This window comes from Dipodomys merriami, unplaced genomic scaffold (assembly GCF_024711535.1).
Source record: "Dipodomys merriami isolate MVZ:Mamm:240054 unplaced genomic scaffold, mDipMer1.0.p SCAF_64, whole genome shotgun sequence".
Classification (NCBI taxonomy): domain Eukaryota; kingdom Metazoa; phylum Chordata; class Mammalia; order Rodentia; family Heteromyidae; genus Dipodomys; species Dipodomys merriami.
Genome location: NW_027206224.1, coordinates 6,779,001 through 6,792,134, shown reverse-complemented (window position 1 = coordinate 6,792,134; position 13,134 = coordinate 6,779,001). Strand labels below are relative to the sequence as shown.

The window sequence follows — 13,134 nt, the reverse complement described above, 5'->3', positions numbered from 1 at the left end:
GCTTGAGCCACAGCACCACTTCCATTTTTCTAGTGCTTTATTGGTGATAAGAGTCTCATGGACTTTCCTGGCAGGGCTGGCTTTGAACTGCGATCCTCAGATCTCAGCCTAAGCTAGGATTACAGGCATGAGCCACCAGTGCCAGATAATAGTGCCCATTTTTTAAGGCTATTTTTTTCCTTTTCTTCTTTGAATCAGTGGTATAATTCAAGTTATGAAGGCAAATTTTATCATTTAATATGCAGTAAACTTTTCTGTTGTAAATGTAGCTTTTATTCTTTCAGAGATTTTTTTTATCGGTGAAGAATATAATTTCAGTTTCAATGGTTAAATTTGATATTAAATCTTCAAAATTTATATTTCAATACAAAAATTATTTTTAATTTGATTTCTTTACTGTCAAGGTGATGTAGAGAAGGGTTATAGTTAAATAAGTAGGTAATAAGTGCATTGCTTATTGAACTTATTTCCCCTTCCCTTTCATCCTGTACTGTGTGGTAATTTTTGCCAAATTTGAGTTCTTCTTATCTAGATTTCTAGCATAACAATGCAGTGGATATGTCCTGTTAGATGATCACTAATCACTGTTACATATTAGAGCACAGAAATTTATTTAGCTTAGGAAAAGGACATACTGAGTCAGTGTAGATATTTTAACTGCCCTATTTATTTTTTCCTAGTAGAGGAAAGAGAGACCACAGGACAGTTTCAGGAATGCCATCTGCTTTCCTTCAAACAGAGGAGTGAGTGTGTGCTGGATGACATTCTGTCTCTTAAAGTCTTTCTAGATTAGATGACCTCCAACTCTATCTCATGATGTATATAAACAATAAGAAAGACCAAGAAAATCAGAATCCCCTGCCCATGTATCAACACAACACACAACTGTCAGCAATAGTCTACCAACAGATACCTTGTTAATTTAGAACATGAATAACATTTTTTTTGTTTAAGCCACTGTAAAAGCAATTACCTATCGCATGGAAAAATGTTTCTAATGGATAATGTTAATGATGACAGGAATGATGTTTGCAATTTGCACAACTGGTCAGTCAATTCTTTTAAGTATAGGTAGAGACAGAAGGGGAACAACAATCTTCTCCCAATCTGTGGGCTTTCTATTAATCTTGCTGGCTATGTCCTTTGCCATGCAGAAACTCTGCAGCTTCATGCAATCCCATTTGTCCAACCTTTCTTTGATTTGTTGTGTTTCTAGGTCTCTATTAAGAAAATTTTGGCTTGTGCCAGGGAGCCCTAGAGTTTTTCCTATTCCTTCCTGTAATGTTTTCAGGGTGCCTTTGACTTCGAGGACTTTGATCCATTTGGAGTTGATTCTGATGCAGGGTGATGTAAGGATCTAGCTTTAGTTTTCTACAGGTGTTAAACCAATTTTTCCAGCACCATTTACTGAAGAGGCTGTCTTTCTTCCATTCTATATTTTTAGCTCCCTTATCAAAGATTAGGTGACTATAGGTCTGTGGGTTCATTTCTAGGCCTTCAGTTCTATTGAGATGTACAAGACACTATACTGAAAATGAACTTTACAACTTTACGGGGGGGGGCGGTAAGGGAGGAGTTGGGTGAGTGAGGAGGGAAGGGATGGTAGGGGAAAAACAAAGAAGGAGGTAACAATGCTGGATAGGAAATGTACTCATTACCTTACTCACATAACTGTAACACCTCTGTACAGTATTTTTACAATAAACACACACATGTACACACACACACACACACACACACACACACACACACACGAAGGAAAAAGAGAGGAAAATAACATCAGAGCTTGGGAGTGAGAAGACATAAACAAGAGTTAGGAAAGATGTACATCTCTTGGCCATAGGACCTTGAAAGTGACTTTGGAAGATGAGGATAATGAAGTGTGAGGTAGAGAACTGCATGCTCACGGCCTCTTGATGAAGTAGACACAGCTCTTGATAGAATAGGAATGACCTTTGATCTTAAGTGGTTGCTTGAGCGTACACAGCCCTGATGTAAACAGAGAGCTGACAAATTCGTTCTCCGTATATAAAGGCAAACTAAGAATACCTTTTCACCTCTGTCATCTACACTGCTACAGACTAGCTGAAGGCTGCATATACCAAAGCATCATTGCTGCATATATGATGGAGACACCATGCCATATGGGTAAATGCAATCACTAACAAGCAAATATGTGTTTTACTACTTACATTGCTTTAGCAGTTTATATATATATATATATATATATATATATTATATATATATATATATACACACACACACACATACACACACTGTTACAGTTACATGAGTAAGGTAGTGTGTACATTTCCTATCAAGCATTGTTACCCCCTCCTTTGTTTTTCCCCTACCATCCCTTCCTTCCCCACCACCCCAACTCCTCCCTCCCCACCTCAAAGTTGTAAAGTTCATTTTCAACATAGTGTCTTGTACATCTCATTGTTACAATGGATTCATCTGTATCCTTATTTCAGCAGGGGAGGGGAAAAGAAATAACAAAATGCTGATATAGTTTATTATTATTACTATTATTATTATTATTATTACCTTGTCATTTGATCTTCTGTTTGTAATAGGAAGGGGCTAATTTGATTTCTCTTGGACACTGGTTAATTAGAGAGAATATCACTTTCAATGTCCTCTCTAGTACAAGGCAGAGGAAAGCAGAATGCACCAGGGAAGCAACAAATCTCAATTTGCTGATCAAGGAAGAGATCTGTTGCTGCCTATCTTACTAAGATTTTTACCTTATTTGTACCTTAAAGTAATTCAGAACTAGTAAAAGCTGTGTTGGCTGTAATTGGGAACTGAGTGACCAATGCAGTTTTGTTTATTTTTTTAATTTTTTTTATTAAAAAAATAAAAATAAAAACAGTTCAGGGTAAAGAAATCCAAAATAGTGGATAGTAACTAACAATTCTTATTACATCCTCTTTATGGAACAATTGGAATATGAATTACATAGAGAGATACAGAATGCCCACAGAAAGTAGGAGACAGATCATTTGGATGAAGTGAGCAGAAGCCATAAGGATGTAAAGCTCATTAATATCCTAAATCCATATAATACGAGTGATAGAGAAGAAGGAAGAGTGCTATTCCTTTTATCTTACTATTTTCTCAATAATAATAGTAATAATAATGATATAATAGTATGAGGTATGGAAATTTGATGCTAGATATAATAGGCACCCCATAAACACATATTAACCTAATTATTCTGCATCATAGGTCTTCAAAGCTTGCAGAATTGGGTCACCATTCCAAGTTTATATGCAGGGTGATAAAACTATAAGCAGGCTAAACATCTTGATCAAAGTTAAAAGATGGATGTGTGGAATTGCTGAGTTTGGTGCACAAGCCATCACCTTTGCAAGTCTACAGTTGCACACCACTCAAACATTGCCTCTTGGGAGGGCTGTGAATAGTATAAATTTTGCTGTGGCATCTTAGATGATACTGTGCTAGGCATCTCCAGTGGATTTCATTTAGTGTGTCCTAGAATTAAGCCTAGCCATTTCCCTCTAGCTTTTGTAATTAGAAAGCAACAGACACAAAAATGAGATTGTAGACTGAGTTGTGCCAGTTATTAAGGAGTTCTAACCTGAATGTCTAACCTTGGCTTCTTTTGGGGTATTTAGGGATTTCATGAGTGTCTGAGAGACATCATACAAAACACATAAAAAGGAATTACCCTTGTACCTAGCTTCTACCTTATCGAACATAAGATTTGACATGAGTGCTTAATAACGTTTCATGGAGTGACTTCTACAGAACTCAAAATGCTGAAAAAATAGTGAAAAACGTCCACAAAGACTGCAGATTTTTTTTTTTACAAAAAATTGTAAACCTATATGTTTTTGTAACATATTCCAGCTAGATTGCATTGGGAATTATACTGCCTGGTTGTAGCATTTTGTAATACTATAAAGAATTACAAAAGATTCATTTTGTAAATCCATTCATTTTGTAAATGAATCTTTCCCTGGAAGGGGAAAAATATATGAGGTGGTGCTTGGTTCCTCAATTCACTGATGTGAGGCTTTGTGTTTTGTTTTGTTGTTGTTTCTGTTTTTTCCTCGTACATTAGCTACATGGCATCAAGATGGTTTGTTTTCTTTTTACTTTTTTTTTTCCTGTAGGGCCAAATCCTGCAAATGACTCCATAGTTTTGAGCAAAACTTTTAGAGCGACATGCTACTGGGAGGAAGCTTGGCTCTAGGGACTGTAGACTTTCAAACAGCTCTTAGAAGAGCTGAAATGGCATTGTTTTGTTCAACTAATATCACCATTTGCATGGTGTTATCATGTTTTGCAGATTATAAGTAGGAACAATAGAACAAGAATATTTTCTTTCTTTCTTTTTTTCTGGTTTTAGTTCACAAATCTTCCCATGGTTACCCATCTTCTCACACAAGTCTAGAGCACAAATAAATGGTTCTAAATTATTTTAGAAGTTCTAGCTGGACACTAGTTACTCACATCTATAATCCTAGCTACTCAGGAGGCTGAGATCTGAGGACTGTGGTTCAAAGCCAGCCTGGATAATACATGAGACTCTCATCTCCAATTACACACAAAAAAAGTCAGAAGTGGTGCTCTGGCTCAAGTGGTAAAGTGTTAGCCTTGAGTAAAAATGAGACCAGGATAGTACCTATTCCAGAATTCAAGCCAAGAAGCAAAGCAAAAATAAAAGAAAAAAAGTTTTTCTTTGTTTTAAGTAGATGTATTATCTATTACATTAAAATTGTGACAGGAAACAATATGTACACGAGCTGTGTGTGTGTGTGTGTGTGTGTGTGTGTGTGGTGTGTGTTCATGTGTACTCTCTTTAATCATCTGTACAAAAACTAAGTCTAAATGATAAGAAGACTCCGACTTTTCAAGAGAATATAACTGAGTTCTACCATTTGTTTCTGAACCTCTTTAGCTAGCTTGACAAGGTTTTGTACAATATCTTATACAATTCCCAACAAATGCTTGAGAGGGACATTTTAAAATTAATTTTACAAATAAGAAAATTGATGATAGAATTTACTCCAAGGACCAAACAGATGACAAAATAATCATGATCAGAATTCTAACTCAGGCCCAAATCATAATACATATCTTCTAAATTACATCTCTTAACACAGACCAACTATTATATATACTACTGAATTCTAGAACAGTTTCAATAATATTGGAGTGTATTATAATCTCTAAATGGTGAGTATTTAAAGGCATATTCATCTGTAATTCAAATTATGTCATTTATTGAAGTATATGTTATTTGATATTGAAGCTCTGAGAGTGGTAGCTTTCTAAATGGGGATTATAACTTTGGGTTGAGTTCCTGGATATTTTCTGTTCTGCTGTAAAATTTTCATATCATTTCATATCATTTAATTTGTCAGGTTGTATCCTCTGTCTAAAAATTTTAACATTTGATTATTTTGTTATGAAAATGTTTTGCCTCTTTACATTGCCTTTATATCAACAAAAACATTTTTTAAAGGAATTGATTATTTTAAAACTTTAATTTTTTTTTTTTTTTGGTCAGTCATGGGGCTTGAACTCTGGGCCTGGGAACTATCCCTCAGCTCTTCAGCTCAAGGTGAGCACTCTACCACTTGGGCCACTACACCACTTCTGGTTTCCTACTGGTTTATTGGAGATAAGAGTCTCACAGACTTTCCTGCCCCGGCTGGCTTTGAACCATGAACCTCACATCTCAGCCACTTAAGTAGCTAGGATTACAGGTGTGAACCACTGGAACCGGGCAAAATCTTGTTTTTTAAAGTTATATGGCAGGACAAAATTTCAATAATCCGTGCCTTTTAAATTCCTTCTTTTTTGTGAAGATGATTGTACCTCACTGTCTTGGGTGCATAAGTACACTCATATTTTAAAATGTTAAAGTTAAAAATTTGCATTATAATGAAACTAATAACTGCCCAAGATCTTCTTCTGAACTACCAAGTTCAGGTCTTCCACCTTTAGGGGTAAGATGTCTAATGTTCAACTTCAGAGGAAGAGTAGAAAAAAATCTCATAATTTAAATGTCTTTTATTATAATTTTTAAATAGGTCGATCTTACATTTTCTTATTTCTGTATTGTCTTCATCAATGTAAGCCCGTGACATAAATTTTAACACAAGATTTATGGTTAGAAATTCATTTTTTCATTCTCATTTATTATGAGGTGTCACATTTTATCATGCCTGCATTTAATCATCTCCTGTCTGCATATTAATGGCTACAAATATGATCCCTGTATAGACCAAAAAAGCCAGGAGTTTAGCTGTCTCAGAATGTAATGGTTGAATGCCTTGAAAAGTGGGGTTGGAAAGGGGAAAAGAAAACTCAGATTGTTTTATATATGTGTATGCATGATAAAATAGTTCATGTAGTTTAAAAAAAATAACAAAAAAAGGTTTTCTCCCATTCTCCCATGCAGAGACAAGTGGTGTAAACAGATTTTCATAAGGCCCCTAATTTGTACATTTATGACAGAACTATTTTTGAACACCTAGTAAGCATGCATTAAAATCAGGTGAGATCCTAAATAATCTTTAGTATCAAGTTTGCATCATTGAGAAATAGTTTAACAACTCACAGTAACTTTCATTCTTATTGACATATTTATATCATTGTATAAACTACTTAAATGAAAAGGCATGATTTAGATGTTAGACTTTATCTGAATTTGATGACATGACTCATTTTTTAAGAGAGCTGACTAGGGAATTTAAATAGGATTTAATAAAAGCAGAAAATCTTTTGCTAATAGAGTGTGGGATTTGAACAGATATCATGAGCTAAGTGAAGTTGGCCATTGGTGTCTTGTTTGTTCATAGATTCGTCTCCTCTGTGTTACTTATCACACGTAAATTAATGTAAGTAGTTTTCTACTGTAAAAAAATAACAGAAGGGGAGGTGGGAAGCTGACTCAGTGGTAGAGCGCTTGCCTTGGATGCATGAGGCCCTGGGTTCAATTCCTCAGTACCACATAAGCAGAAAAAAAAAAGCCAGAAGTGGTGCTGTGGCTCAAGTGGTAGAGCGCTAGCCTTGAGCTGAAGAGCTGAGGGACAGTGCCCAGGCCTAGAGTTCAGGACCCACGACTGGACCCCCCCCAAAAAAAAAATCAGAAGGAAAATTGAGTACATTGGTTTTTGCTTTTTGTTTTTTTGTTTTTTGTTTTTTCGGCCAGTATTTTCAATTTGCATTTGGTTGCACCTAAAGACACAGAACCCACAGATACAGAGACTAAATCTCTGTGTGTATCGAACTTGCATTTTCTTTCTTGCCAAGGAATATTAGTGGGGAAGATCTGGTGTTGAAAATAAGTGTATTATACGCTCATGAGTAGGTCTAGTGGACTAGATAAAAAAGAAAAGACCAGACTGAATTATTTACAAGACTACAAGGAAATGGAGTGATTTTGTTCACCAAAAATAGTCTAAAGCCTAAAGCACGATGATCAACCCTAAATACAGCCCACAGAAAGCCGCCAATTCACAGGAAGGGGGAAAAAAAGAATAAGAATAAGTGTGGAAGGGGATGAAATTTGAGAAATTAGTAATTTGAGAGAAAATGGTCTGCTCAGTGATACAGTGTGTGTGCAGCAGACTATGGAAATTGAGGTTAAGTTTGAGGACTCAAAGAACCCAGAAGGAGGGAATGGAGTGTATTAATTAAGAGGAACTGCATGCATGATTGCCATTGTGGTAGACAAACAGAAATATGCTAAGTTGTCATCTCTAGCCTTCAGGATGGCTAAATGGGAAAATTCTCCTTACTCACAAAGAAAGAAATTGTTGGATTTGCTAAAGAGTACGAATGTAAAAGAAAGACATGGATATGGACATAGCTATTTCCAAGCAGTTAAAAATCAACATTAATTATAAAGATTCACATTTTACAGTAATGATATTAAGTATGGTTAATATAAAATAATAACTATATTTGAAACAGAAAAATTATCCTACAATGACCGATCAGCCTCACAACCTCTGTTAACCTCAATTCACATGATACTGTATATTAAAAAGTGAGGCACCTGTTCAATCTTCTTGTGACTCCACATTGTGTTCTTTTAGTCAAATGTTAAAGTTAAAACCTGAAGCCTTTTTTTTTTTTTTTTTTTTGGGTCCGGTCGTGGGGCCTGAACTCTGGGCCTGGGCGCTGTCCCTCAGCTCTTCAGCTCAATGCTAGTGCTCTACCACTTGAGCCACAGCACCACTTCCTGCTTTTTTCTTTTTGCTTATATGGTGCTGAGGAATCAAACCCAGGGCCTCAGGCATGCAAGGCAAGCGCTCTACAACTGAGCCACCTTCCCAGCCCAAAACCTGAAGCCTTTGAACTTTATTAAGTCACACCACTGATGCAAATGCTGATTTCTTTTTTCTCTTTTTATTAAAAGCTGTAAGATGAATTGATTTTACAAATTGATGTTATCTTCATAACAGGTGTTTAATACTCCTGAATCAAATCCACCTCATATATATTAGTCTTTCCTAAATGTACTTCCTTTTTCCTCCTGGTTAACAATTATTAGTGGGTTTCATAATATTTTCAACCATAGTATTATCATAATTTTACACATACATAAGACAAAAAGGGGATTGTGCTTACCTTTTAGAGGAGCTCATCAAAGTTATTTCTGTCTTTTCATACATGATGAAGCTCTCATGAATAATAGCTACCTGTAGATGTTAGCACAATCAACATTTATATCATTTTATAAATTTATATCCTTTGGGCAGGTGCTGATGGCACATGCCTATAATCCTAACTACTGGGGAGGCTGAGATCTAAGGGCTGTGGTTCAATGTCAGTCTGAGCAAGAAAGTCAGTGAGACTCTTATATCTAACTAATCACCAGAAAAGTTTACCTGTGTACCTGTGGAAGAGCACTAGCTTTCATCAAAAGAGCTCAGGGATAAAGCCCAAGCCCTGAGTTCAACCCCTACAACTGACCCAAAAAATATCCTTGGTTTTGTGCAGTGGCATTGTCGTAGCCAATGAGGTTTATCCAAGGTGCAAATATCGCTAATTGAAAAAAATAATATCCGTTACCAAAGGTACACATTTTTTAAAATGTAATTTTATTGTCAGGGTGATGTACAGAGGGTTTACAGTTACAAACATAACGTAGTGAGTACATTTCTTGTAGAACTTGTTACCCCCTCCCTCATTTTTCTCCCACTTTCCCTTCCTCCCAGGCCTCCCCCCGAAATTGTACAGTTCATCTCCAACATACTGTCTTGTGAGTATTGCTATTGTTTGTTTCACTCTTTGTCCTTTGTCTTACCATTTTGATGTTCCCCTTCCCTTCTCTAATTCAGACAAATGTATATACAATCCCCAGTGTACCAAAATCAAATACACTGACAACAGAAGATTAAACCATAGGAAGAAAACATACCCCAAGAAAGAAATCACATAGTATATTAAAAACAACAACAACAAAGAAAATCATCTTGTTTCCTGTCTTGGAGTTCATTTTGCCTAGATTACATGGTCGTATGCAAATAGCTATTGAGTTATTTTGCTTATCTGCTAGGACTATTGTAGACATATACTGATTATTACAAATGAGGGAAAGCGTGGGGTCTATGTATCTTTGGGTCTGGCTAACTTTACTTAGTATGATTTTTTCCATTTCCTTGTGAATGGGGCAATATCATTCTTTCTGAATACAACAGATGCTAGTGGGGATGTGGACAAAAGGGAACCCTACTGCCATTGTTGGTGGGAATGTAAACTTGCTCAACCACCCTGGAAAGCAGTATGGAGGTTCCTGGAAAGACTAAATATAGAGCTCCCTATGACCCAGCAATCCTGCTTCTGGGCATGTACCCAAAAGACCACAAACAAGACTAAATTAAAGCTACCAGCACTACTTTGTTTATTGCAGCATTACTTTCCATAATTAAGAAATGGAACCAAATCAGATGTCCCTGCGTAGATGAATTAGATAAAGACTCAAATGGTTTTTCTTTCTTGCTATTGTTTCTAACATATTTATAAGATGATTTCTTTGTTGCTTTGTATGTCCCTCCCCCACGGTATAACCCCTGTTTTCACTGTATTTGATGTTGATATAATTTGGGGAGGGGAGGGGAAAAACACATTGTTTGTTTAAATAGGGATACTGGTGGACCCATTGCAACAACGAGATGTAAAAGACGTTAAGTCAAAAAACGAACTTTACAAGTTTGGGGGGTAGGGGGGAGAGGGCGGTGGGGGGAAAGGATTGGGGGGGCACAGGAGGTTTTGGGAAAGGATGGTAAGGGAAAACAAAGGAGGAGGCAACAATGCTTGATAAGAAAGGTACGGTATTTTCACAATAAAAAAGTGTGTTAAAAATGTGGTACAACAGGACTTAAGAAACAAAGAACTCCCACTCATCTGGTTGAACCACTACTAAATATCCCCATGCTGCTGATCACATGTATGGTGTATATGTGTACACCGTTATATGTTATAGACTGTGATAGACAATTTGCTCCAGGAAAGTTAGAATGAACTTGTGACTTTAAATGAGCATCAATATTCCACAATACTGTGAAATTTGGGAAATTATGTAATCACTTAATCACAATTAAAAAAAAAAAGAACCTCGGGAAGGTAGGGAGGGAAGGGATGGTAGGGGGAAAACAATGGAGGGGGTAACAATGCTCAATAGGAAGTGTACTCATTACCTTACTCATGTAAAATTTAAAATTTAAAAATGTGGTACATACACAAATTCTTTTTAATTAATAATTTCCACAGCTAATAATGGCATATCAATCTTGCTGTATAAGCCATACATAGTTGCCAAATACATTCTATGTAATTTTTCATCCCTTACATTTAATACCTCTGCTGTTGTCTTCCATTCAGGGAAGTACATTGTCATGCAACTTTATATGTGACTGACAATTACTGTATTGGTCATTTAAATCTATCCATTTTATAGAGTATGATAACTATGGATTTCCAGTAATGACGTAGGTCACAATCTTAATGGCTCAAAGCTCCTTTCTCCAAGCAAGGGGCCAAAGAAAAATCGGTAAGATTTTTGTGAAAATTTTAGAAAATATTATTACACGTTTACCTTGGCTGACAGATGGTTATAAATTATAGACCCAGATCTTTTTATATAAGAAAGCTATGTGTGTGTGTGTGTGTGAAATAGTCATTATTTAACTTACAGAATATTTTATTACACACATTTCTGAAAATCAATTTTCTCCTTAGCTAGTCACTAATCTCCATGTCTCTAAGTGTGTTTCTTACTGCTCATTTTCCCCTTTTTTTAAACTACTAGGATTATACCAAAGGTCTTATGCATACTAGGTAAGAGAGTCATCTTATGCATCCAAAACTTTGCTATTCTGTCTCTTTCTATTGAAAGCTGGGTTTAGAGGCTTATGTCACGGCAGCTAGCCTGTTTCTGAGTATGCAGCAAGAAAACTTGGTGTCAAGTAACTCCAACTTTTTCCATTTCTAACCACATATCTCGTTCTGTTCATTGGTTGGTGGTCCTGGAATTTAACATCAGGGTCTTAGAGTTTCTGGATAAGCCACATGAGACATAGAGCTAGCAATTTTGTTTTAGGGAGTTTTCTTCTCATGTCTTTTGTCCTTCATCTTCTTCAAGCATGATTTTCCTGCCTCTGTTCACTTCACAGCTAGGGTTGCAGGAATAAACCTTGAATGATGATCTTCCTATTTTTGTCTCCTAAATTTCTGCAATTACAGACATAAGCCACGGCACCAGGCTACTCTGTGTGTGTGTGTGTGTGTGTGTGTGTGTGTGTGCGCGCGCGCGTGCGTGCCCTTCCATGTAACTTTATACGAGTTTCTTAAATTAACTAAACTTGTAATTTTTCTCATCTACAAATTGGGATGCAAATGTATCTGTAGGAAAAAATGGAACAAGTATTTGTAAATGACTTGTAAAAAGTAAACATACATGATATAAACATAGAACATATTAGTACACATGCTTTTTATTAATACACATCTATCTAATTTCAGTATCACTGATTTTTTTTTCAAATTTTGTTAAGGGTGACAAAGTTAATGACTGGCATTGGGGATTATGTTTTCCCTCATAAAACATTTAATGTATTTTATTATATTCTCAATGAAAGGAAATCATTTGTTTTCCTTATAAAACAACTAATAAATGAATCAGATTTTAATTAGTAACTTCATTGAAAAAGTATATGAGAATTAGTAAACATTTCAGAAAAATAGATGAAAATGATTTCTTTTTAAGTTTCTTTTTGTTTTAAATTTATTGTAAAGGTGATGAATGGGGGTTATAGTTACATAAGTTAGGTGATGAGTATATTTCTTTTTAAACAGTTACTCTCTCCCTCATTTTCTCCTGCTTACCACTCCTAACACCCCACTTCCCCTCACCCCAAGTAGTAAAGTTCATTTTCAACATAGTGTCGTTAGTATCGTTGTTGCATTAGTTCATCCTTTGTCATGCTGTTTTAGTTCAAATACAAAACTACATACTACATGAGTGCATTGTTATACTGTGAAAGCAAAATGATTACTTTTAAGTACTTAGGATCAAACTAGATTCACAGGAAGCATTCATTAAATAATACCAGCTACCTTTATTGTTAGGATTATTCCCACTCTTTATTACCTGCCTTATTAATTTCCTAGTTGGTTATTCCTGTGGCTTTTTACTTCTCAGCTTTTATTCCCTATAGTATCCTGCTCAAGATGAAGTCAGGATAATCTCCACAGCTGAACAACTTGAGTCTTTTTACTGTCCTTATTAAAAAGCACTAGCAATCTCTTCAGCTTTACTCTTCAGCTTAAGCAGGGTTTCCCCATCCTGGAAACTTTTAAATGCATTATGTCCCTTTCTTTGTATTAATCTCTTTCTGATATAATGATCAGTATCATACATGTGCCCAATCGCTCTTGCCACAGTGGAAGTTTCTATGAAGATGACATCCATTTATGACCTCTAGCCCCCACACCATCCATCTAAAAGTGCTCAAACACTATTGAGGCTAATATCACAAAGGATAGTAGAAAAGAAATGTGGTAATGGAGGAAGAGATGAATAAAGTACAATGAAGAGGAAGAGAAGGGGCAGAAGAGAAAGAACAGCTAAAGTTAATGAAA

General features: G+C 35.9%; 1 pseudogene; it reads left to right on the top strand.

The window, feature by feature from the left end:
- The first annotated feature begins 8,979 nt into the window (after positions 1 to 8,979).
- LOC138815455 (U4 spliceosomal RNA) lies at positions 8,980 to 9,096 on the top strand (annotated as a pseudogene).
- Positions 9,097 to 13,134: the final 4,038 nt, after the last annotated feature.